Raw genomic sequence first — 27,892 nt, forward strand, 5'->3', positions numbered from 1 at the left:
AGTGGGGGTTGCATGGCACTACCCACATTCAGGGGCCAAAGGGCCGATTCTCTGCTCCTGAGCTTCAAGCTGATTCTGATTTGAAGCCCCCAGGCTCTGTTCTCCAGTCAAGTGAAATGTAAAAAGCTCTCAACTTTTTTTTCTTTTTTTTAGGCAGGGGCAGTTTAGGCCTGGCTCACCTGTCCTCACCGTGCCCTGGGGACTTGATCCGCATGGCTCGTGCCCACCCTCAGGGGAGTCTTTAGCATCCAAATCTGCGGTCCTAAGAAAGGCTGGCAAAGGTCGGGGTCTGGTGGCGGGGAAGCCATGAGAACTTAAACTTGACAAGAGCAACAGCAACAGAACTCCCCCACACCACGGAACCCATCCAGCCGCAGAGGGGCCCTCTTGCCACTTGGCGGCGCTGTTTGATGCCCCCAGCACAGAGGCTGCCATTCCGACACACGCTCTCCACACGCTGGCCAAACACTGGCCACAGGGCCTTGAAAACGAGTCCTGTCCTCCAGCTTAAGCTCCGTGATGACAGGGGTCAAACTGCCACTTGGAAATTCATGCCTGGATCCTTCTGTGGAATGCCCTCTCTGTCTACCCTCATCCCTTTGGAGCTTAAATCTAAACATGGCCTGTTCTGTTAAGACTCTGAAATGAAAATGAAACAGATAATTGGAATATGAGAGGGTAAGAAAATAACAGTAACCAGCAAGGATAGCCCCCGTGTTCAGTTTTACTTTGCTTGGAGAAGTGAATATTTTTGTCAATTTGTGAGTAAAATGAAGCTGCCCCAGGGCTAGAAGCTCCTTGGGGTGAGGGCTGTGTCACCCACTCTGTGGCCCCCTGTCGGGGCTCAAGCACTGGAGCGAGCTGGGGGCTATGGGACCACGTGGTCTTTAGATTCCTCCTTGGCCTGAGTGCCTGTGGAGCTGGCATTTAATGTGGCTTCAGCATTGACTGAGTCTCCCCTTCCCTGAGGAGGAAGGAAAGGGATGAAGGAAATGGATGCTCGTGTGTATGTCGGGACTTCCAAAGCTCCCTCACGTTACTGTCTTTGCAGAGTTTTTTTCCTCCTCCTGTTCCTCTTATTTTCTAAACTGTGTCTGACTCAATAGATGGAAAAAGAAATGACATCTCAAACACATAAGGTTGAGTGAAAAAAGCCAGGTACAAAAGAATATAGTACCCAAGTCAACCATTGATTAAATTGATTAAACCACTGAAATTAACCATTTGCTAATTTAAAAAAACACAAGTAAAACTCTACTATACATTGTTATGAAGATATAGTTATATAATAAAAGCTAGAAAATGCATGAAAAGGACATACATCAGCATGGAAGTAAGGGAAACAACCAGGTCAGCCTCCACCCAGCCTTTTTTGAGAATTTGCCAGAGGCCAGGCTCCTTAGCTCACTGAGGCCTCTGGAAAGGAAAGGATGGGCTGGGCTGGAGGGAGCATAACTTTTGTTGTCTTTGAAATGAACATGCTAGGAGGGAAGGGTATAGCTCAGTGGTAGAGCGCATGCTCAGCATGCACGAAGTCCTGGGGTCCCCAGTTCCTCTATTGAGAGTAAATAAATAAATAAATAAACTGAATTACTCTCCCCCACCAAAAGGATTAAAAAATAGATTTGAAATGAATATAGCAAAGCGGCAAAATGTTCACAAATTACAAACTGGAGTGGAGTGTCAGTAATTTTCTTTGTGGTGTTCGGTATGTTAGCAATGTTGCATAATTTTTTTTAATTAAAAGAAGAAAACAAAAGCAGTAGCCCAAAGAAACCTGCAAACTTTTAGTTGGAAAGGTCCCCTTCTTTTAATTTCCGTTGATGAAGTGTGTCCCCACCAAGACCTTTAAATGCTGCCCCGAGGGTGGTTCAGTCCTCTTCCTTCTTCTCTATTCCCACTTCCCGGACGGCTGCATCTGGTATTTGCTTTTCAGACCACCACCCTGCTGAGGCATCTGCAGTGTCTGTTCCAGGCCTGCGCCCTTCCCCACACTCCACAGAGACCCCCCAAAGGGTGCATCAAACTCAACTTGCTCAAAATAGAACACTGATCCCCCCTAACTGTTTCTCCCCCAGTTACTTCCTCATCACAGTAAATAAGCATCACCTTTAGAGAGAAAACACGGCCATCTGATTCTTTCTCCAGCACCCTTCTTTCTGTCACTCTCCAGACCAACCATTAGCAAGTCTTATTGGCTCTAACTGGAAAATACACAGCACCCAGCTCCCATCCCAGCCTCCTGCTGCTTCCACCCTGGTCCAGCACCACTGTCTTCGGCCTTCACCACTGACACAGTCGCCTCCCAGTGCTTGTGCAATCTCTTCTCCACGTGGCTTCTTAAAAACCTTCCTAACGAACTCATCTACAAAATAGAAACAGACTCGCACACATAGTAAACAGTCTTATGGTTACCGGGAAAAGGGGGTGGGAAGGGATAAATTTGGGAGTTTGAGATTTGCAAATGTTAGCCACTATATATAAAAATAGATTTAACATAAACCAAGTTTCTTCTGTATAGCACAGGGAACTATATTCAGTATCTTGTAATAACCTTTAATGAAAAAGAATATGGAAATGAATACATGTATGTATATGCATGACTGGGACACTGTGCTGTACACCAGAAATTGACACATTGTGACTGACTATACTTCAATTAAAGCAACAGCAACAAAAACCTTCCCAGGGCTTCCCTGTGCTCAGAACTAAGTAGAAAGATCTTTCCGTGGTCAGCAGAGTGCACACCGCTGGCCAGCTGGGGCCTCCAGCGCCCATCCTTCCCCTGCTCCCTCCCCCACAGTCACCAGGACCTTCTGAGACCTTCTCACTGTTCCTGGATCTGGCCACGAATGCCCCAGGGACCTGGCCTTCAGCCTTGCTCTTTGCTCTGCCTGGACGCCTCTTTATCAGGGTAGTTTTACGGCTCTGCCTCTGTGTCTTCCTTCAGGTCTCGGCTCAGATCTCCTCTATTCAGAGAAACCTCCCTGACCGACCCATCGAACAGAACAGCGCATGGCTTTCTTCCCCCCAGAGCAGCGCCTGGCCCAGTCAGGCACTCAGCATACAGTCGTTGATATACTGAACTAACAGTACCTCTTGAGCACCAGCTGGTGGCAGGCACTCACAGACACATTCATGCGTTCACTACCCACCGAAGCCCTCTGAGGACTGAAACTCAGAGGGTGCCCACAGGCCCTCATGGGGGCCGATTCCCGAAGTGGAGCTCGAACCCATTTCTTTCCCCCTCTTCTGTCCCCTGCAGCACGCCGCCTGTCTCAAAGAAGGAAAGCAAGAGATCTATGCTCTGTGCTGCCAGGGGTTGTGCTGGTCCCATTTACAAAATTCCTTTGATCTTCACGAATACTCTTGAGAAGTAAACATCATCTCCATTTTAGAGATGAGAAAACGGAACCTTCTGAGAGGTTAAATATTTAGCTTAAAATGACCGGTCTCCTCAGTGATGGAATGTACCCTGGGCTGGCCTCGTCCACAGCCTGTGCTCTCTTAACCACATCCATCCTACTTGCCTGAAAGTTCGATTTTAATTCCCGTAAAAGGCCTTCCCTGCAGCCTGTCAGCATCGTGGGCTTACCAGTCGTCGCTCTGCCTGAATGAGTCCGTCTTGCCTTCTCCCCGCCGCCCCCACCCCCCCTGCTGCTGAGATCTTTCCCCAGAACTTTCACCTTCCACTCATTGCTTATGCCTGATGTGGTCTCTGAGGAGCAATAGTTTTCGTGGGCCACCCAGAAGTTGGACATGAGAAAACAGGTTAGGTCGAAGGGAGCGATGGGGAGAACAGCCAGTGCTCCAAGACAGACGGTGCCCAACTTGCAAATGGGTTTGTTTGCTCGAATGTCTTTGGACGGCTGTCATGTGAAACTCGAAGCACATCTCCCTCTAGAAACAATGTTCCCCATGATGGATAGGGTCGTGGGGCCGTCCGTGAAGCCCTGCGTCATGTAAATGTCCAACCAAGACAGTCCTCCATACTCCCAGAATTATTGACCCTCGCTGGCAAGTCAGCATTAGTCACATCGATTCTGTGGGAAAATAGGATTTTGAGTTCCAAATGGGGACACGGAGAACACTTCTGTTTGCTTTATTCGCCTCGTGCTCCTGGCTCTGTGAGGATTCTCCTTACTGATGCCCCCCAACCCCAGCCAGAATTCAACAGGGCTGGCTGTCGGCCTCCAGTAGAGGAAGGTACTGGGCATTTGAAGGAGGGGGCAGTCAAGGGCTCTGAGAGCAAAAGGGGCTCCCAGAGTAGGGTCCTCTGGCAGGGCTTAGAACCCGGGTATAGTAGTGACCCGAGTTTCCTGGCCCAGAACATATTGAGGGTCCTCTGTGATGTGGTCCAGTGACCTAAGCAGGTGGAGTAAGGACAGAATGTGAACAGTAGGGAGGCAGCTGTCATGCAGAATGGGCGACAGGTGCAGATGTGGGGCTGTTCCCTGTGCACGTCCTGACGTCTTTGGAGAGTACCAACGAAATGGGTGGCAGTGCAGAGTGGTGGAAGGCACCCAGAACAGGAATCAGAAGACCCTGGTCCTTGCCCTGCTCCCTTAACTGGGGACCCTAGGCAACACATAGCCTCTCAGAGTCTTATTTTTCTTTGCCGTTATGTGGGAAAAAAGAATAATCACCCTTCATTCCCAGAGTCATTGTGAGCATCTATTGTGATACGAATATGAAAACACTTTCTCTCTCAGTCAATGCTATGTTAGTATTACCCCTGGTATTGCACAGGAGGCCACGTAGTTTCCAAAAATTAATATTTTTGGCGTTTTGGCACAAAACAACCAAGAGAAAGACATGCACAAACTTCCATCCATCCACTATGTTTTTTAGCACTCCTAGCCACAGGGAATAATCTAGAGGAAGATTTCAGCCTAGACATCCTCTTTGTTCCAGATCTTCTCTATTTCTGGCCACTCCAACTTCGGTACATCCACATCTGCTGGCCACCATTGCCTCGGAACACGCAATGTAGTGCCCTGCTTGGCTGCGAGTTCTTCCTTGAGCAGAATCTACCTTTCCAGCTGCCTGTTTTTTTCTTTGTTGCGCTGCTGGAGAAGAATCAGTACATAGTTCTTTTCAGACGCACAGACATAGAAAACAAACTTATGGTTACCAGAGGGGAAGTGTGGGTGGGGAGGGATAAATTAGGAGTTTGTAATTTGCAGATAGTAATAACTATTATATATAAAATAAACAACAGGGTCCTACTGTCCAGCACAGGGAGCTATATTCAATACCTTGTAATGGCCTATAAGGAAAAAGAATGTGAAAAGGAATATATATGTATATAAATGGATCACTGTGCTGTACACCAGAAATTAAGACAACATTGTAAATTGACTATATTTCAATTAAAAAATACATAGTCCTTTTAGTAAAAAAATCTCCTAATCATAATCAAATAGATCACATTTCAGTTGCAGATTCCTGGAGGAAAGTCAAATCTTTATCCATACTCAACAACTGTAGGAATGTTGAACTGAGATGGATTGTGGTCCAAGACCCCAGACATAGCAAGAAATATTAACAACCCAAGGAGGGTTCCCTCTTTGGAAAGCATTTTTTTCCCTACCAGCGGAATTATTTCTCCCCAGTTGTATGTGGAAAGTAAACACTGGCTTGATTGACTCCTTTTAAATGACTATATTCTGTAGAAGAAGTCAACTTGCTTAGTGCTTTGTCATTTCAACATATGTTCATAAACATATTAATTAGCCACTTTCTCTGTTTTAAAGCCCCAGACTGCATTTTATCTTTTGAAAATTGAAGTCATGGACACAAACCATTTTCAAGTCAGAGAAATGCTAAAAATAATGGTGTCCTGCAGTGTTTATCCAGGACCTTGCCTTTCAGGATCTTGGCACGTGCTACATAATTACCGTACAGCCACCTGCTTTGAGATCAGCTGCTACTAGCTTTCTCTATTTGTCTCTAGACTGCATGAGTCAATACTAGATTTCATTCTAAAACATCCCAGCTGGACAGTGGCGAAGGCAGCGTTTAGAGTGCTGAGTTCTCTCCCACAGCCAGTTCAGATAGTTTTGTATAAGAGGTGAGTTTGGTGGAGGACTGTGGGAAATAACAAACTCATTAGAATTCAGTTAAGTGGGACCTCAGCTTTGTTAATGTTTGAAAAGCAGTAGAATCCTTAGAGAATGTTCCCAAAGTTGTTTTCACATAAAATGCTAGAGTTGCCCACTGTGGGGTGCCAGACTCTTCTCCAGGGTTGGTGAGTTATCTCTTATTCTCTGAAAGCCTCCCTACTTATCTTAAACTAAAAAATTTCACCACCTGCTTTTAGCTTCCTGGGAAAGGTAAGGTATGCTGTAGGAAATTCAACTAAAAATCTAGATTACCCGAAATGCCTTTGTGGTTAAAACAGAGAAACATGGACTGTATATGACAACAGTCTGACTGACTTGAGGATGGTTGGATCCAAACTGTGATGATTTGGGGGTTGGGGGTAGGTGATGGTGAGTTTCCCAAGGATATATCCTTGGTCGCTGTTGTCAACATTTTAATCAACTACATCAGAAAAGATGTAAGAGATGTATGTTTGCATCTGTTACAAAACCAACAACATTCATTGAATTTGCCACCTGAAGTATTCAAAAGTTTGCAGGTGGTCCACTTCGTGGAGACATTATTAGAATTAAGCTACCAAAATTTTTCAATTGGCTAGAGCAATGGCCACATTAACCCTATTGCAGGGTTTTGTTTGACAGAAAACTCATTGCTAATAAGCTGGTTGGTGGGGTTACTAAAAGATACCATATGATTTTAGTCTGTAAAAATAGAGGTATAATATCTAGAATATTGGAAAAGATAAATCTTTTATATTCAGAGCTCTTGAAACATGCATTTAATTTTGGCACAAGTTATTTGATTAGAGATGTAGATAAATTGGGATTCAGATTGGAGTCCAGCAGTGAAGAGCCAGGATGAAGAAAGACTTAAAGTCACAGAGTAGTTTTAAAGAGTAGAAATGTTTCCTTTAACTTGAAAAAGAATGAAGAAACTAATAATTATTTGCAATAGAAAAGGATGTTGGAACATAAACTGTTCAACCAGAAGGATTCAAGCTCATGACAGATGTTCTGACATGATGATATTGGGGTCCTTTCCAACCCTTCTCTTCTAGGAGGTCATGGGGATGCTGCTGGGGGGGGTGTTGCCATTTTGTAAAAGGGTGTTCTTTTAAATTAAAAACAATGTTTTGGAGCTTTGTCATATTTTCTTTAATAATCTAGATCAGGGCTGCCCAATACTTTATTGAGATGTTGGAAATCTTTTCTGCACCATCCAATATGATAGCCACTGGCCACATGTGGCTATTGAGTACCAGAAATTTGCTAGTCCAGTGGAGAAACGGGATTATTATTTCATTTAATTTTAAATTTAATTTAAATACCCACATGGGGCTTATGGTTATGATACTGAGCAGTAGAGGTCACAATATTGTCTTTTTTTGTCCTTATCACCTTGCTAACAGCTTTGGAATTTGGTCTTTTGTCTCTTCCAGATTCATCTAAAAATTGAAAAGCAAATATTTGACAGAATTAATACATAATTTTCAGATTATTTATGTGGACTATTACTTTTTAGATTGCTTGTAGATACTTCCTAAGTTCTATATCCAAGTTTTTCCAATTTCTTTTTATCAAATGACATCTGCTTCTGAACAACTTCCTCCATTTCTTGCATGTTGAAATATATTTTAAAACATTTTATTGAATGAAGGATTCTTTAAATTCTGTAGTGCTTTACAATTTTCAAACGTTTCACACACATGATTTCATATAATTCATAACCCATTTTTCTGTCTACCCCTGTATTGCTCCTCCCCTCTTCCCTCTCCCCACTGGTAACCACTAGTTTGTTCTCTATATCTGTAAGTCTGCTTCTTTTTGGTTTTATTCACTAGTTTGTTCTATTTTTTTAGACTCCACGTATAAGTGATAACCTACAGTATTTGTCTTTCTCTGTCTGACTTATTTCACCTAGCATAATGCCCTCCAAGTCCATCTGTGTTGCTGCAAATGGAAATTTTCATTATTTTTTATGGCTGAGTAGTATTCCATTACACACAGAAATACACACACATACACACACACCACATCTTCTTTATCCATTCATCTGTTGATTGACACTTTGGTGGGTTCCACCTTGGCAATTGTAAGTAATGCTACTATGAACGTTGAGATGTGTGTATCTTTTCGAATTAGTTGTTTTGGGTTTTTTTGGTTTTTTTTTTTTTTGGATATATACCCAGGAATTAAATTGCTGAGTCTTTTGGTAGTTCTATTTTTAGTTTTTGAGAACCCTCCATACTGTTTTCCATAGTGGCTGCACCAATTTACATGCCCACCAATGGTGTACAAGGGTTGTCTTTTCTCCAAATCCTCACTAACATTTGTTATTTATGTTCTTTTTGATGATAGCCATTCTGACCGGTGTGAGGTGATACCTCATTGTGAAATATTACTTGCAGAAATTAACTTCTTTTACAGTACCTATATTTTGCTGCTTGATCTCCAGACAGTGTTTTTCTAGAAGGACCTGCATTAATTGCCTCCAACCCAGTATAAATTGACTTGTATGACATGGTAGGCAACCTCTGAAGGCTTGCCAACAACTTGGCAGGAGGAAATATTTTATGGTTGTATTGTATATTCTCATTTTATTTCAAAAATTTTAAGAAGATAAACATCTTTTTGGATTTAAAGCAAAGTTTATTCTTGGTTTGATACAAATCTTCCTTAACCCACTATTACACTTCAGAATCCATCCAGTTAGATTAGGGAAATAGCCAGTATCTTCTATTTGGAGGAAATCATTAGTATCTTTCTTTTTCTTGAGATGAGGTGTTAGATATGAAATGATGTGTAGTGACAAATGAAAATCACGAATCAAATGTAAGTTATTGCTTTTATTTATTTTCATTATCTTCTTATAGCTGTTTTAAAAGTTTTCATTTTGAGATAATTGTCGATTTATATGAAATTGTAAGAAATAATTCCTTTACCCAGTTCCCCCCCAGTGGTAACACCTTACATAACTGTAATACAGAATCATGGACAGGAAATTAACATGAATACAATCCACTGATCTTACTTGATTTCACCAGTCTACATGACTCATTGGTATGTGTGTGTGTTTAATCCTAGGCAGTTTTATCACACAGGTCGATTCATGTGAGTACCACAATGGCCGAAACAGAACAATTCCCCCACAAAGATCCCTCCTGCAATTCTTTATAGACACAGCCATTCCCCACCCTCCCCACTTCTATAATCCTTATCAACCATTAATTGCTCTCCATCTATATCATTTTATCATTTCAAGAATGTTGTATAAATGGATTCGTACAGTATGTAACTTTTGATTCTGGCTGTTTTTACTCAGCAAAATTTCCTTGAGATCCATCCAAGCCATTGTTTATTATCAGTAGTTCATTTATTTCATTGCTGAGCAGTATTGCACAGTATGGATATAACAGCATTTAACTATTCACTTTTTGAAGGACATTTGGGCTGTTTCCAGCTTTTGCTATTACAAATAAAGTTGCTTTAAACACTTGCAAACAGATTTCTGAGTGAACGTCAATTGTAATTTTTCTGGGATAAATGTCCAAGAGTACAATAGCTGGATCATATGGTAAATATACATGTAGGTTTTTTTTAAAAAGTACTTTATTTATCTTTTATTGTATTATTTAATTACTTTATTTGGGGGGGAGGTAATTAGGTTTGTTTATTTTTAGAGGCGGTACCAGGGATTGAACTCAGGACCTCATGCATGCTAAGCATGCACTCCACCACCTGAGCGCTACCTTCCCCCTAGTCTTTGTCTTTTAATTGTTGAAGTTAGACCATTCACATTTAAATAATTAGGATATGTTACAGCTTAAGAATGTTGGTTTTTTTTTTTTCCCTCTGTTTCTCCTCTCTTGCCTTCCTGTGAGTTATTTGAACATTTTCAGAATTCCACTCTCATTTATTTGTAGAGTTTCTGAGTGGATCTCTTTGTGTAGACTTTTGTAGCTGGTTGCTTTAGATATCATGTTACATATACGTGACTTTTAACAGCCTATTGGCACTGCCGTTTTACCAGTTCAAGTGAGTTATAAAGACCTTAACTTCACCTAAGTTCTTTTACACTTCTTTCTATGTAATATAATTATCCTTAATATTTCTCCTGCATGCACTGAGCACCACATCAAATGCACAGGTGTTACAATTTTTGCTTCAATCATCAAATACGATTTTAAAAACTCATGACAAAAAGGAAAGTCTATTAGAGATCTTCCTCAGCTTATGATGGGGCTGCTTCCTGATAAACTCATCATAAACTGAAAATATAACTAGAAAATGCATTTGATATCCCTAACCTACTGAACATCATAGTCTGGCCTACCTTAAACACACCCAGAACACACATTAGCCTACAGCTGGGCAAAATCATTCAACGTAACACCTATTTTATTTTTTAAAAGTGGACTATTTCATGTAATTTATTGAATTTTTAAAAGTGGGCTATTTCATGTAATTTATTGAATACTGCACTGAAAGTGAAAAACAAAATGGTTGTATGGGTACAGAATAGCTGTAAGTGTCTTGATTGTTTACCTTCATGATTGTGTGGCTGACTGGGTGCTGTGGCTTCCTGCCACCACCCAGTGTCACAAGAGAATATTGTATCACATACTGCTAGCCAGGAAAAAGATCAAAATTCAAAGTACTGTTTCTACCAAATACATGTCCCTTTCACAGCATTGTAAAATTAAAGAATCGTTAAGTCAAGCCATAATAAGTTGGGAGACGTCTCTATATTTACGTCTATTTTTATCCATTCTGATATTTTTCTTTCCTTTCTAAAGCTCAAAATCTTCTGTTACTATTTCTTTTCTGTTAGAAGAATTTTCTTCCGCCATTTTAAAAAGTAGGTTTGCTATTAACAAATTCATTTAGTTTTCCTTCGACTGAGAACGTCTTGATTTCCTCTTCATTTCTAAAGGATATTTTTGGCCAGATATAGCATTCATAGTTGACAATTATTTTCTTTCAGTAATTTAAAAAAGTGCCACTTTCTTCTGTCCTCCATGGTTTCTCACAATAAATCCCGCCATTCGAATTGGTTTTTTTCTTTTAGGTAATGTGCTATTTTTTTCTGATTGCTTTCAAGATTTTTTTCTTTGTCTTTTGTCTGCAGAAGTTTAATTATGATGTGTCTTGGCTTGAGTTTCTATGTGTTTGTCCTATTTGGAGTCTGTTCAAATTCTTACAACTATAAATTTGTGTCTTTCACCAAATTTGTAAAGTTTTGTCCATTATTTGTTCAAATACTTTTTCAAAAAATCCCACCCTCTCCCTCTCTTCTTCTGAGACACCAGTGAATTGTTAACTCTTTTGTTATTGTCTTGATTCTCTTTTCATTTATTTTCAATAAATTTTCTCTCTACTGTTAAATTGGTAAACTTTGTTGATTTGTTTTCAAGTTCACTGACTATCCTCTATCGTCTGCATCCTCCTGTTGAGTCCATCAGTAAGTTTTTTATTTTGGTTATTGTATCTTTCAGCTCTACAGTTTCCACTTGGTTCTTTTCAATAATTTCTATTTTTTGCTGAGTGTTATCTTTTTGTATTTGTTTCAAGAGAGTCCATGATTATTTATGAAGCATTTTTTATGATGTCTGCTTTACATTCCTTATCAGATAATCCCAACATCTGGCTTATCTTGGCATTGGCACCTGGTAATTGTCTTCCCTCATTCAAGTTATGATTTTGCTGTTTGTTGTCATAATAAGTGGTTTTCAGTTGTATCCAGGACATTTGGGGCATTATATTGTGAAATTTTGTATCCTATTCAATCTTCCTTTTTCTAAGAAGATAGTCCCTCTGAAGGTCAAGTTGGTGTGTATGGTCAGCTTTCCACTGGGTTCCCCAACCCCACTCAATGCACTTCCAATTTCCATGATACACTTCTGGCAGAGTAATTAGATTTTCGTCTGCTCTACTGGATGGGAAATAAGAGATTTACTCACCCTTGGTCTTGTTGACATTACAGAGCTGGGAAATCAGAGAGCCACTGCCTGCCTCTCTGGTTTTGAGGTGGAGGGGAGGTGGGGTAGAAGGTCAGCTCTCAGCTTGGCCACACTAGAACCACCAGGCAGTGGTGGTAGAGGGTTCCCCCCATGTTGGTGTTTGGCCAGAGTACAGCAGATATTGACAAAAAAATGTGTACGGTTCACTAGGCCACCCTTTTCCTAGTCTTTTGGCTGGCAGAAATAGGCTTTCCTTGGCATTTATTTTGTCTGTGTCTGTTAGTGGTTTGGGGTTGGTGGCTTCTATAGTGTCCTGTCCAGGATGTATGAAAGGCCACAAGGAAACCCAAAAACTCTCTTCATGTTGTTCCTCAAGTCTCTTGGCAGACATCTGCTTGTTTCCACTGCTCAGAATTTTCCTAGGCATTTTGTTTGGTTATCCTTAAAATATATATCACGTATCTGGATGTTTTCACCTACATGACATTCGTTATATAGAGTACCAACCACCAAATCATTTTATACTGAACAAGAATAGTCCCTTTCCTCACATAAACTGTCTTATAACTCTTCATGTAATTTTTTAAATTAAAGTGTAGTTGGTTTACAATGTTGCATTAGTTTCTACTGTACAGCATACTAATTCAGTTATATATATATATATATATATATATATATATATATATATATATCTTCTTTTTTATAGTCTTTTTCATTATAGATTGTTACAAGATATTTAATGTAATTCCCTGTGCTATACAATAGGACCTTGTTATTTATCTATTTTATATATTAGTGTGTATCTGCTAATCCCAAATGCCTAATTTATCCCTCCCTCTATTTCCCCTTTGGTAACCGTAAGTTCATTTTCTATGTCTGTGAGTCTCTTTCTGTTTATAAATAAGTTCATTTTATCATTTAAAAAAATTCCACGTATAAATTATATCATATGATATTTGTCTTTCTCTGTCTGACTTACTTCACTTTGTATGATAATCTCTAGGTCCATCTATGTTGCTGCAAATGGAATTATTTCATTCTTTTTTATGACGGAATAGTATTCCATTGTAGAAATATACCATATCTTATTTATCCAGTCATCTATTGATGGACATTTAGGTTGTTTCCTTGCCTTGGCTGTTGTAAATAGTGCTGCTGTGAACATTGGGGTGCATGTATCTTTTTGAATTAGTGTTTTCTCCAGATAAGTGCCCAGGAGTGGAATTGCTAGATCATAGGGTAAGTCTATTTTTAGTTTTTTTAAGGAATCTCCATACTGTTTTCCACAGTGGCTGCACCAAATTACATTCCCACCAACAGTGCAGGAGGGTTGCCTTTTCTTCACACCCTCTCCAGCATTTACTGTTTGTGGACTTTTTAACGATGGCCATTCTGACTGGTGTGAGGTGATACATTACTGTAGTTTTGATTGGCATTTCTCTGATAATTAGCAATATTGGGCACACTTTCATGTGCCTGTTGGCCATCTGTTTATCTTCTTTGAAGAAATGTCTATTTTAGGTCTTCTGCCCATTTTTGGACTGGGTTTTTTTTTTGTTGTTGTTGTTGTTGTTGTTATTGAGTTGCATGAGTTGTTTGTATATTCTGGAGACTAAACCTTGTAAGTTGCATCATTTGCAAATATTTTATCCCTGTCCATAGGTTATCTTTTTGTTTTATTTGTGGTTTCCTTTGTTATGCAAAAGCTTATAAACTTGATTGGGTCCCATTTGTTTATTTTTGCTTTTATTTCCATTGCTTTGATAGACTGACCTAGGAAAACATTGCTAAGACTTATGTTAGAGAATGTTTTTCCTTTGTTCTCCTCTAGGAGATTTATGGTGTCCTGGCTTATGTTTGAGTCTTTAAGCCACTATGAGTTTATTATCGTGTATGGTGTGAGGGAGTGTTCTAACTTCATTGATTTACATGCAGCTGTCCAGATTTCCCAATACCACTTCCCAAAGAGAATGTCTTTTCTCCATCATATTCTTGCCTCCTTTGTCAAAGATTAATTGACTGTAGGTTTATTTCTGGGCTTTCTATTCTGCACCATTGATCCATATGCCTATTTTTGTGCCATTACCACACTGATTTGATTACTGTAGCTTTGTAGTATTGTCTGAAGTTTGGATCATGCTTCTTGCTTTGTTCTTTTTCCTAAGAATTGCTTTGGCAATTTTGGGTATTTTGTGATTTCATGTAAATTTTAGGATTATTTGTTCTAGTTCTGTGAAAAATGTCCTGGGTAGTTTGATGGGGATTGCATTGAATCTGTAGATTGCTTTGGGTAGGATGGCCATTTTAACAATTCTCTTCATGCAATTTTAAGGTACAAAAACTTTCAGGGATATTTTAATCCAGGGAGGACTCAAACTAATAACCATTATTGTTTAGACTTTTTCTTTCGTAGGATTCAAAATGTCATGAAGAAACTTTTTAATTAGGGTATTTCTTATTTTCATATTTTTTTAAACGATACAGATGGCAAATTATCCCTGTATCACTGCTCATCAAGAACTTTCTTACTCATGATAATCTACAAGTCATTATCTGGGACCAGGTCTTCTGGTTTTATGGACCTCGTGAACTTAGAGATCTAAGAACAGTCACATTTAAAATTTGGTTCTCATTAATTTGAAATATATGACCATTTAAATGTTTAGATGATCATTTTGAGGTTTATCTTTGTGCTATCTGGTTAAAAAAAAAATCCCTGAACAAATTATTGGCTTAACTATGATTACACAGGAAATGTTTCAACTACTCCTAAAAATAAGCACACTGAAACACAGAATAAGTCCCATTTGTGGGCAAATAACTGATTTACTAATTATAATCCACTTGTGTATATTATTAAGTAAGTTTGCTATGGATTCACAAGACATCTCTGGCCTAGTTTCATTTATTTGTAAGAAATGACATGTTCCATATTTTTCATTTACTTAAGCTGCATCGCTACTCAGGCAAAATTAATGAAGTTCCAATGTGGAAAGAATGTCTCTCCACTTAGCGTGGACCGAGGGTACCGTAACGCATTTCATAGACAATAGCCAGCTGTACCCTTAGCGGAGGAAGAGAACCAAGTTGGTGTCCTTGGAAACTGTACAAAGAGCTCCAGGAGGGGGAAGAATATTCCTTGTGCATGTAGTTAATACATGAAAAAGTGAATGACCATCTTCAAATTTACAATAAATCTGTGCAGATTAAGACAGCACTTCAGACATTCAATAGTTCTCAACCCTTTTTACCGCCTGTGTTAAATATTTTAAATAATTCAAAAGATACTAGGAAAGAATCACCACAGAATTAATGTGCAAGAGAGTCAGCAGGGGATTTTATAAGCAGGAATCTACAAAGCTAATAAGGAGAATGTGGGAAAGAGAAGAAACAATAAATAGGAAAGTGTCTCTATACCACAACAGACGTATATTATTGTTATGCAAAATTCACAATACCCACTAGCAGAAAGAAACATGGGAAACAAAATTAAATTAATGTACAACTGTGAAAAGTATAGGCTCATTAAATAAAAACCAAGACATATTTTCCAAACAGAGAAAGTCATGAAAAATCCAAAAGAACTTAATGTCCTTCTAAGAAGTAATAATAAGCATTTAAAAAAAAAAATCTGACAATGTTTTCTGAGCTATTTTGCACTGTTCCTAGAGTCCTACATATTATTGATAAAAATTACCTTCTAAACAAATTAAGGTAAAATGTGATATAATTGTACCATCATCTGGGTGGTAAACCCTTCCTTCCTTTGTGTGAATAGTAAAATTACTTTTTCCTGTCTTATTTTATTTCTTTATTTTATTTTATTATTTTGGGCTAAGGGGGTAATAATGAGTTTTATTTATTTATTTTTATTTCTATTTAATTTTTTTAAAATGGGGGTACTAGGGATTGAACCCAGGACCTCGTACGTGCTGAGTACGCACTTGACCACTGAGCTATCCCCTCCCCTCACTGCTTCGTTTTCTGAGAATGATAGGGATCCTTTTTCTTCATTCATGTAACAAATATGTATGGAGCTTCCCCATTTACTGGCTTCTAAACACACAGCGCAAAGGAAACAGATACAGTTCCTGCCCTCGTGGAGCTTAAAAATTCTCCTGAACACCCTTTTTTCACCCAGTCTGTAATTTCTATAATCAGAGATGCCACACAGCTGCCGGGACACCTCTCCTTCAGAGCACTGCAGGTGTCCATGCTCATGGGGAGCATAGGTGCACGTTGCATTTCTGTGCAGTGAGAACAGACTCACTGCGTTGACTGCTTTTCTGTTTACACGTGAGTATTTTGGTTCATAGTCAATAACAGCGCTTCACCTTGTTTTGGGGGTCTGTTTGCCAAGATTTATTTTGCTGGAATCTTGAGGTCTGAGGGTATGAACATTTTGAGTTTCACTGTTTTAGAAACGTGCGAACTGAACGCAAGACTCAGTTGGGCTAAATTATTCATTCACTTATTCATTCATTCATACTCAGCAAATATTTGTTGAGGAAAACGGATATGCAGCTCCCTGCCATTAGAGAGCATCTATTCTATCAGAGGCGGACTAAGAATGGTAGACATATTTGAAAAGTACTATGGAAAAAGAAAAAGCAGAGCAAAGGGAATTAGAAGTGGCAGGGTCAGAGTGGCCAGTTGAAATGTTAAATGTGGTGGTTGGTTATGGTAGCCCTCACTGAGCGAAGACTTGAAGGATTTATGGACAAAACGATCTATGTAGATATCAGAAGGAAAATTGTTCCAAGCAGAGGGGAGACGGAAGAGGGAAGAGGGAAGAGCTGGAGCAAAGTCCCTGAGGATGAGCATGCCTGGTGAAGCAGGAACAAGAAAGCCAGTGCAGTGAGGCAGGCTGAGTGAGGCGAGGAGGGCGGAAGGGGAGAACACAGGGCGGCCGCTTATCGAGGAGGTTGGTGGATCAGGTGGAATCTCAGAGCCTGTTGTCAACAGTCCAACAGGGAAAGCTCTGCAGAATTTAGAGCAGAGGAGAGACTTGATCTGACTTCCATTACTAAAGAGTGACTCCAGCTGCCTTGTTGAGAATACACTGCAGGGAAGCATGCAGGCAGGGGGGCCTGGTAGGGAGACAGAAATCCAGGCAAGACAGGATGGTGGCTTGGACCAGGCTGGTTGTAAAAAGGGGTTGGATTCCATAGGTAGAACCAAAAGGATTTGCCAGTGGGTTGGATATGGGGGCACTGAGAGAAAGAGAAGAGTCAAGATGTCTCCATTTAGAAATTTGGGGCAAAATACATTAACTTGCAAGCTTTAACATCCCTTTCCTTCTGTATTTCATGTATTTCTTGTGGCCTCACTTCCTAATCTAGGAATATATTCGTTTTTGATCTCATACTTCCAGCAGTTGAACACTCACCATGTAGCAGGTACAGTGGGGGATGGAAGATGAGCAAAACATTGATTCTGGCCTCAAAAAAGATCACAAGAGGCAATACTATGAGAAATGGGGATACACCATAAGGGAGAAGCAGAGTAAATGTTATAGGGGGTCAGAGAAGAGAGGTGTTCCTCTGCACTGTGAGGAAGAATGGCTCAACATTGAGTCAGCCTGAACAGAACTTTCAGAGTAAGGCAGGCTTGAGGATGCCTAACCTGAGATGCACAGGTGGGCACAGGGACCCACACAGCATCGGGTCCAGGGCAGAACGAGGGCAGTTTGCCTGGAGGGAGCCGCTGGAGAAAACCACTGGACAAGTGGTCCTCCTCTTTCCGAGGCCAGGGAGGTAGCGGGAAAGACCAGAAGGGTGGGGAGGTGTGAGAGGCATCTCAGAGACAGGACCACTGGCATAGCAGAGGCAAGGCTGAGGATCAGGACGCTGTTACTGAAAGGCTGCTGATGCCAAAGCGGACAGAGGGGCATAGAGGGAAAGGACCTTCTCCTAAAATCTCTCCATCTGGACCGAAGGAGAAAGTGAAAGAAGAAAACAAAGGTCCTATTCTTGAGGCAAAGAATGAACACGTCTCTGTCTTCCCAGCAGCAAATTTCAGGACCTCATTTTCTTGATCCTCTACCTGCTGGGGCTGTGATTGTGACTGATGGGATCTCAGACTCTTGGAAAAGAAAAGAAGATGGAAAATACAAGACTGATTCCTTTAAGATAAAAGATTAAGATGCACAGGCAAGTGTATTCAATTACAAAAGACCTTCAAAGGTTTACAGAAGAACTTTTCAAAGCTCATTTGAGGTAAGAGCCACAAATAACCACCTGCTCCGGCTCCGTTCAGTTCCTCCTCTCAAAATTGAGCTGAAAATGCAATCTAGCTTCTCAGCCTGGAAACTTCTTCCGGTATTTTCCTTAATGGAGCACAGAGGCAGAGGAGGTGAGGAGACGGTCACTGCTTTGAAGGTCTATGAAGCTTAAAATGTTCTGGCTACAGACCTCAGCTGAACCAATTTTGTTTTCCATGGAGAAGTCGAACCAAACAAACTCTTGGGAAGGTGCCCAAAGAGCTTGTATTAAGTATTAGAATTTTAGAAGGCCGAGAAACTGGAGAATTGATTATTTTGGCAAAGAGCATATTGTCAGCAAGGTGTTTCTTCACCCTTCCTAGCATTTTCCGAAGTGTTGAAAATAATTAGAAGCAAACATAAATGTTGGAAAGAAGCGTTCAGGGGAGAGCTTTTTCCAGGCCGACATTTTTCAGAGACCTCAGCTGAAAGTTTGGGTAGCCTACTTTGAGGGGAAGATGGCATGTTTGCTAATGAATATGGATAGCATTTCCTTACGGGCCATATATTTTTCCAGCAGGAAATGGATAATCTACTATGACATTTCAGTGGGTTGGAACAAGATAGATAAATCAAATACAAGCTACCCTGTTTCTTTTTCAAATGAAAGATAAATGCCTTAATGGATTAGCAATCATGAAATATATAAGTATTTATAATACGGTACTGCTTTATAACACCATCTGCCAAAGAATGGTATTTATTCAGCCACTGATATGAGAACAGATTTTCTTCCACATTATGCAGAGAGGAAATATATCCTAGTGTTAACGAGCATGCACTTTGTATTTAGCCAACCTACATTCTAACAAAATTCTTCAGTTGACTGGCTGTGTAGTTTCGATAACGTTACTTAACCCCACTTCCCTTGTTGATCAAATGACATAATAATCATCCTTCTTTTTAAAGCCATTTAGCCTATAAAACAAGGTAATAGATGAAAAACATTCAACCAAATGCCTAACACATGCAAGTACTCAATAAATGATAGCTGTTGTCATCATTCCACTGGTCAAAATGGGCTACACACAAAATGAGAGTTTCAAAGTATATGGAACATCCGAACTGAATGCTTTTTAAAGGAGTGCTGAGGGCCTAGACTGACGAGCCCCTCCTCTGATCCAGACACAGAAGTCCCTCCATGAAAATCGAGGCATATAACTAGCTTCCATGGACGAGGGTATGTTGCAGTAACAACCCCCAAATAGCACTGGCTTAAAACAACAGATAGATGACTTGCTTGCACTCCATGTCCATCATGGTTTGAAAGGGCCCCGGGCTGGTCTGGTGGAGTAGCCACCATCTCAGACGCTGCCAAGTTGCTATACCAGAGGGACCTAGAGGCTCTTACATCAGCAACTGAGTGTTCTGGCCGGGAACATCCACATCCCATCCATTCACGATTTGTTGGCCAGTCACATGGCCTCACCCAACTTCACAGGGGGCAGGACATGGAATGCTATCATATGCTCCTGGATGGTGGACACTGGAAGTTTGATGAACACTGATGACTACCACAGGGCCGTAGACATAGTTGAAAAATATTCTCGTGCCTTGTAGGTAGTGGGACTTGAGGCACTCTTTATCAAGCCAGAAAATGATGAATTAAAATTTGTTATGGCAGCAGTGATAAACGGCGTCTCGGAACTCTGGGTGAGACTTGGGTACTCGTCCACGCTGGTGGAACGTACCATGTGCCGCCTTGAGTTTCTGGGATGCTCAGCCACATAGGCATTGCCATAGGTTGAGTTCTGCTCTTAAAGATGTCCAGAGCCACTTTTCTTCTCGATAGCCTTTTCCCACCATTCCGTGCTAGTTTCAGTGGCTTTATCTCTTTTTATCTTGCATCTAATGGGTTGAATGTGTTCTAACTGTATGCTTTCATTTGGTGCCTTGGATGCTATGGCTGAGAGGCACCATATAAAAAAAGATTGTTATTGTTATGATGAGTTCAAGCACTGGAAGGGAGATTGGGAGATAACTTGGTCCTGGAGCTATCATCATTTTCAACGAAGTGCAGTTTGCTTCTTGTTACACTAGTAAGCCTTGAAGATTAAATGGTGTCTACAGTATATCTTAGCAATGGGCTAGTCAAAATAAAAACATTTGATATAGCATTCCATATATTATAAAACAGATGATTGCTTTTAAGTATCCTTGATATTTTTTTAAAAAGGTGACACCCATATCTGACATTAAAAAAAAAATAAACGAAAAGACCCACAGACTTCGTTTTAATTTTATTCATTCTTTCTTCCACTATGATCGGGCCAGCCGGCTACATTAATTAATTTAACCTCAGTGTTGGTCATCTGCCAGTTTGCTGTGAGGCTGAGCAATAAGCTGTTTCAACGCTGTAGAAACACATCACCAAGAGGAGAGGTGCACACAGTTCTGGAAAAAAAGGACTGTTCGGATCCCTTCCCTCGTGATGATGTGATATTATGTTCCCATCACTTGAATATTCATTATGGTTTCCCACATGTTTTTGGCTACCTCTGTTTCCTGCAACTGTTTACATTATTAAGTTGGTCTGGATTGTGGAAACGTAGCTCAGACCCTGTGTATCGTTAGAGGAGTTTGGGACGTTTGCGTAGATTGGGCAGATTCCCTTTTCAGCCTGAGAGGATCACGGAAGGTTTCTAAATGGCGATGAGACAAAATAGTCAGGGTCTTGTTACTGACGGACCTCAAACCACAGATGGAAAACACTATAGGGCTAGTCTGAGGAATTGTCTGGCACACCAGCAACTGGGCCCTCCCTGCGCCTTGATCCAGAGAACTTTCCACAGTGAAGGCTTCTGTCCTTTCAGGGTGGGTAGAGAGGAGGGCTTCAGGAAAGCATCGCCTGGCTCAGAAACCTGAGAAATCAGAATATATCGATGGTGCGGTGTTTCCAGGACTTCCTACAAAGAAACAGGTGGCATATGACAAATGAATTTGAAAAGATGAGGTAGTAATGAGTAAGAAATCTGGTAGAATTGTGCTCTAGAAAGGCAGGGAGAACAGACTGTCAGAAGATAAAATCTGAAGCTGTCCTTGGCATGTTCTCCTCCAAGACCCCTGAGTTTATTTTCAAACTTAGAGAATTCTCTCTTCTTTTGCTCTTTCCCTTTGCCTGGGAAGCAGCATGGCCCATTGGCCAAGATTTGGGAGTTGGAGCAAGATTCTCTGTGTTTGGATCCTGGCTCTGCACCTTTTAGCTTTGTGACCCTGAGCAAGGGACTTCCCTGCTGTGTCTCACAGTTTTCCCTGTTTGTAGAGATGGCAGGAGGACCTTCTGACCTTATCCAAAGGCTGAATGAATTAAATATGTAAAGCACATTTCATACAAATATGTAAAGCGGCACATAGAAGGTGCTGTTAAGTAAAATACAGCTTGTGTTTCTAAAGTTCCTTTTAACATAACTTGTTAAATTTCAAGACAGTCTCAAATTAATTTCCGATGTATGTTATGATGCTGTTAGAGACAAGATGTCCGTACTTCTCAGGTGACCTGAGTAATCCTCTGACCACCCTTAACCTCCCTTTTGTTATCTGCAGGAAGACGAAGACATACCTATTGCAAGGGGTGGCCGTGAGGAATAAATGAAATATACTTTTGAAAAGTGCTTGTCACATAACATGTACTTAAGGAAAGTCTCCTTCCTCCGTTTTCCTTTAAATAATCATATCCTTGACTGCCAAAGATTTTTAAAACTTAAAACTTCCATCCCCAACTTGCTGCTGCAAATGTCCAGTGCAACTAACTTGTTAATGTTCTGGGAAGTCTAGGTCCGAAATTAGCAGGTGACCAGGCTCCACTTAAGGAATCTGAGTGGCTAAGGTATGCACCGCTGCCGAGAAGGGAAGATAACAGCAGCTGGCGGGTATTCAGTGCTTACTGTGTGTCCGGTACTGTGCTAAGAATTTTTTAGAATCCTCACAACTTTATATGGTCGGTACCATTATCATCCCCATTTTACAGAGAAAAATACTGAGGCACAGGTGATAAATTACCCTGAACCCACGCTCTTAACCACCCTGCTATGTCACATCTCAAAGACAAGGGCTATGCAGTCAGCAGATCTACATGTGCACCTGCTGTGAGCTTCTGTACTCATTTCATAACCTCTCTGAGCTGTCTGCTCCTCTTTTGTGATATAGGAACCAAATGCACTTATAAATACAAAAACTGTCTAAGGTTATTGTGAGGGTCGAATTAGGCAACAAATGTAAAACGCTTAGCTCTGGGCCTGGTAGACAGTAAGGACTCACTAAGTAGTCGTTGCCAGTGGCATCATGTATGCCCTAGAGACTGGGGCGGGGCTCCTCCTCATCTGCCTTTGTATTTTGTCCGCCTCCAGCTCTTGACCTCTGTCTGCCCAGAGGCTTACAAGCTCTGCCTCCCAGGAACGGGCATGCGCAGAAGTTGAGGTGAAAAGTATAGTCGTTTTCCTAGAATCCGACAGACTGTCCCTGAGGGGACCAAGGGCAATTCACAGGAACACCGTCCTCATGGAGAGATCGATCTAACCCACAAACCGTGCCAAACAGCCCCCTTCCTGGTGAGGGCTGTGGAAGGAGACTCAGGGCTGGGCCCCCCATTGGTTAGACGAGGTAGACGCCTAGGACAAGGGCTTGGGGTTCCAGGTGTGGTACCAGCTGATGTGCTGGAGAGCGCTGTGGTGTACTTTTTTTTTTTTTTTTTTTTTGGTGTGACTGCCTTTACTAATGCAGAGGAAAAACATCCACACCTCAGTTTATCTCCGAGTGGCTATGACTCGGTCTCAGAGAACTCTCAGTTTCTTTCTCTGCCTCTTTCTGTGGGGCGCAAAGTCCACAGTTCTTTTAAAACTAAAGTTGTCCTAATTTCTACCCTCGAGTCAATGGAGATTTGTCTGTTTAAGGCCAAAAATTCCTCTTTTAAAGAAATGCATTTATCTCCCAACTTATGAGCTATACAGATTAATTTTTCATTCATTTAATTTGCTTCCTGTGGACACAAAACATTTGATCCAATAAATTTTGATGTAGAACTTAGATAAAAGGAAAAAAGCTGCCTGAACAACTTATTTAAAATCTCAGCATCAGGGGTGTTGGAAGAAATACAATTGCTTTGGAAATATATTGCTTTGGAATGAAGGCATTTAGATGGTAAATGACCTCTGAATGTACATATCCTGGTCAAAACTCTTCCCTGAATTCCAGACTTGCATAGCTAAAGGCCCATAGACTTCTCTCCTTGGATATCTCCTTGGCATCTCGAACAGCATGTTCAAAAAAGCATTTGATTTCTACATCCACCCAAACTTGTCCCTGCAATCCATTCGGTCTTCCCCATCTGGTAAATGGCCCCACCAGTTATTCAACTCAGAAACGGGAGGGAGCTCTCCTTTGATCTTTCTCTCTCCCTCACCCAGTGCCCTTGGGCCTTATGCTCCATCAGCAAGCCCTCTCATGTTCTATAACCAGAACATCTCTCAAACACATCCAGCTTTTCTCAAATGCTGTAGGCGCCCTCCTAGTTTAGGCCACCATCATCTCCTCCAATCTTCCCACAACAGCCTCCAAACTCATCTCATTGCATTCTCTGCCTAGTCACGGGAGTATTTAAGTCTTGCCCCCGCTCTGCTTAAAGCCCCAGTGGCTTCCTGGTGAACTCAGAACAAGATCCAACTTGACTGCCGTAGCCTCTCCCTCCAACTTCATCTAGAAAGCATCCCATGATGTTCTAGCTACACTGGAACTGTTTTTCAGTTCCTTGAACATCAAGCCTGTTCACACTGCCTGGAGTCTTCTTGCCTCCACTAATTGTATTCATAGATCAGCTTAAGGATCATCTAATTGGTCTGGTCTTCTCTGAACATCCCATTTAGAGCAGTCCTTTGCTACCTCATGGCTCCTCCCCACTGTGCCTACAACAGTCTCCTCTTTTCAGCTAGGTTTTTAACCATTTAAGAATTTCTATCAAATTAAAACTGTTTATGGATTTGTTTGCCTATTTGTTTATTGTCTACCTTCCAAATCAGAATGTAAGTTCCATGAGAGTAGGGTCTAGTGTGTTTTGTTTGCTAATATGTGTCTAGATCATATAATCTAGGTCTGGACACAGGGATAGATACTCAGAAATTATATGTAGACTAAATTAGTGGATGAATGAATGAATTAAAATGACACAGACAGTATTTATTCCCGTATCTTTCATCGTTAGCAATAATTGGTTCAACACATGCCTATTGAGTGACAGAGCATGTACCACGGAGTCTGACATGGAGATCTTGTCTTGGGTCTGTCACTTATTTAGCTGGGAAACCTTAGACAAAGTCATCCTTTAAAGGGTCTCAATCTTCTGATCTGTAAAATGAGGGTTATAATGGTCTCTGTTTTATAAACTGAAAAGTCCAGGGAGACAATGCAGATAAAAAGCAGAGTCCACGACCATCACAGACGTTGATTTTCTTAGGCAATTTTGGCTTTTCTTCCCTAGAGTTTCTGATTCTTCATTTTTTCTTACATATGTAACTTTTTCTCATTATTACACTTTTCCAGCTTTTCAGTTATACTAATTACGCAGTTAAGGCTCTGTTTGCCTCCTGAGTCTCCCCTTTGGAAACCTCTGTCCTGCTCCATCTCTGCCTTGTCCAGACTCTCATCCTGGGACCTCCCTTCCCTGCCCCCTTCTTGGTTGGTTCTCACTGTGTACCAAGAGTTTCTTCTTCTTTCATTTACTCCAGTGTTTTACTGGAGCCAGTCTCTAGAAACATGCTTGAACTTACTTAATCTTTGAAAGGTTGAAAATGCCTTCATATCTGATTAATCACTTGACCTGATATGCGTACAGTTCTAGGTTTAACATCATTTCCATTTAGAAATTTGAAAGCAAGCTTCACTTTCTTGTGGTTTCCAGTAGAAACCAGTGAGACTAGTCTATATTGAGGCATTTCATCTTTCTGCTTTCAGTCTTACTTCTATCCAAGATCTGTCTCTTTCTTAACCACTGATTTTGAGGAAAGAGGCTCTTGGGGGGTGAAATGGACCAGTGGCATCCACTTCCCCTCAGTCTCCTTGTAGAGCGTCCTGTACTTCGGCTTTCTCTGTTTCTTTAACCCATCGACCTGATGCCATCTGTGTCATTTGGAAAGTTGTTGAAATACCTCACTCACTAGTGATGCTGCCCCTCTTCCTTCTCTAGAATGAAGATGTATGCCAGCCTGTTTAACGTCTGTACTTTTATTTCAGTGGTTTATCAGGAGAGAGTGAAGGCAATATGTATGTTCAAAGCCCCAAAATAGACAACTTGAAAATATAGTACAGTTTGCCATCATTTAGATGTACAGACATTTATTTCATCACTGCCCAAGTTTTGGACATATTTTCCCAATTTTTTCAACATGATAACTCTTTGACCTCTTTATCTGGAAGGAAGAGGTTGGAGACAGGCCTATGAGGGCAGTGTATGAGGGAATGATTGCTAAACACCTACTTCTAATAAGGTAACATTTGGAAGCTAAGAGCAGATGGAATTTTTTTTTTTTTTTAAATACAGAATCCGACACAAAGAACCCTCACTGGCTATATGTTAAAAAGCCTTGTGGGAGAGAGAGATATTAAGAGTCGTAAGTAGATATGGAAATTTGTATAGATCCTTGCCTATAATATTTGTCAGCATTCCTGATTACATCCATAGAAAAAACTTCAAAGCAGGATTTCTCCATCCAAGTGTGTAAACACTTTAAAAACTTGATTTTTAGCTGAAAAATCTCCCTCCAGAGGGATGCCTTCCTACTGGTCACAGACTTCTTACACACTAACTCAGATATCCACAAGATTTGCTAGTTTAAACTAAATTGCATCTTATGCATTTTTTTGTTATTACTGATGTTGAATATTACCCAAATGTGCAAACCGACCGTCCATAGGTACTGTCAACCTCATTTTAGAAATGTGTAGACCAAGGCTCAGGGGACTTTAAGAATTCTCAAGATCACACAGCTTTCAAGTACTTGAAAGCATATGCGAACGTAGATGTTGCTTTGCCAAAAAGTAATTTAAGAACATGTGACTTATCTGCTCATCTTTTTTTTTTTTTAAATAGAAAATCAGATTATTCATTCTTTCTGGACCTTACATGTAAATAATTATGTCAAACATTTTCTACTTCTTGAAACAAATATATTTTTAAGAATCTTGTGTTCCCTTTGTGCAAAGCCCAGACTGGGCAGGATGTCCCAGGCACATAGGATTATCACACAGGGCCACAAGGACAGATTTCAATTGACTCATGAGCTTTTTCTGGGATCTGAATATTGCTTTATTTGTCCCACTTCACATATATACATAGACTTTTAAGAGACTGTAATTTTTTGTTTTTTCATAAACCATATAGCAAAACAGTACTTCACCGTATTCCGTCTCCTTGGTTTCACTTTCCACGGTTTCAGGTACTTGTGGTCAACCATGGTCTGAAAATATTACATAGAAAATTCTAGAAATAAATAATTCATACTTCAAAAAATTTTTTTTAGATTTTGTGTTGAGGGGAGGGAGGAGGAGAGGGAGGTAATTAGGTTTATTTATTTATTTATTTTTTTAGAGGAGGTGCTGGGGATTGAACCCAGGATCTCAGGCATGCTAAGCATGAGCTATAGGGTACAGGGCCCCCTCGTAAGTTTTAAACTGTGTTCAGTTCTGAGTGGAGTGATGAGATCTCCTGCCATCCCGCTTCCGTGAGTCATCCCTCTGTCCGGTGTATCCATCCCGTTAGTCACTGAGCAGCCATCTAGGTGATCAGGTAGACTGCCTGTCAGTGGCCCCGCTTGTGCTCAGGTAACCCTGAGTTTACTTAGTAATGGCCCCAGAGTCATCTGTTGATGGACATTTAGGCTGTTTCCGTTTCTTGGCTATTGTAAATAGTGCTGCTATGAACACTGGAGTGCAGGTGTCTTTTTGAAGTAGGGTTCCTTCTGGATATATGCCCAGGAGCGGGATTCCTGGGTCATATGGTAAGTCTATTCCTAGTCTTTTGAGAAATCTCCATCCTGTTTTCCACAGTGGCTGCACCAAACTGCATTCCCACCAGCAGTGTCAGAGGGTCCCCTTTGCTCCACAGCCTCTCCAGCATCTGTCATTTATGGAGACTGGTGATGCTGGCGATTCAGATACGCCGAAGAGAAGCTGGAAAGCGCTTCTGTTAAGTGAAAAGGTGAACGTTCTCAATAAGGAAAGAAAAATAAACCGTCTACTGTGGTTGCTAAGATCTACGGTAAAAGCCAATCCTCTCTCCGTGAACTTGTGAAGAGGGAAAAAGAAATTCGTGCTGGTTTTGCTGTTGCACCTCAAGTGGCCAAAGTTGAGGCCACAGTGTGTGATCAGTGCTTAGTTAAGATGGAAAAGGCATTCAGTGTGGACCATGAGGTATTTTGAGAGAGACCACCTTCACATAACTTTTATCACAGTATATCGCTATCATTATTCTATTTTATTACTTTATTGTTGTTAATCACTGTGCCTCATTTATAAGTTAATCTTTATCATAAGCATGTATGTATAGAAAAAAACAGTATACCCAGGGTTCAGTACTGTCT

The 27,892-nt window shown here is 40.7% G+C and overlaps 1 protein-coding gene and 2 long non-coding RNA genes across 12 annotated transcripts in view; 2 read left to right on the forward strand and 1 right to left on the reverse strand.

Moving 5' to 3' along the window:
- Positions 1-27,892, forward strand: part of SUGCT (succinyl-CoA:glutarate-CoA transferase) — a 622,782-nt gene that overhangs the window by 519,072 nt on the left and 75,818 nt on the right. The gene's annotated exons all lie outside the window — the stretch shown is intronic.
- Positions 3,383-25,390, forward strand: LOC116665059. The gene is made up of 3 exons (XR_004321646.1): positions 3,383-3,451; positions 20,954-20,964; positions 25,380-25,390. It is a non-coding gene; the product is annotated as an uncharacterized LOC116665059 (long non-coding RNA).
- Positions 19,077-27,492, reverse strand: LOC116665058. Its single transcript, XR_004321645.1, has 3 exons — positions 27,358-27,492; positions 24,231-24,236; positions 19,077-19,087 (listed from the first exon to the last, which is right to left on the reverse strand). It is a non-coding gene; the product is annotated as an uncharacterized LOC116665058 (long non-coding RNA).

This window comes from Camelus ferus, chromosome 7 (assembly GCF_009834535.1).
Source record: "Camelus ferus isolate YT-003-E chromosome 7, BCGSAC_Cfer_1.0, whole genome shotgun sequence".
NCBI lineage: Eukaryota > Metazoa > Chordata > Mammalia > Artiodactyla > Camelidae > Camelus > Camelus ferus.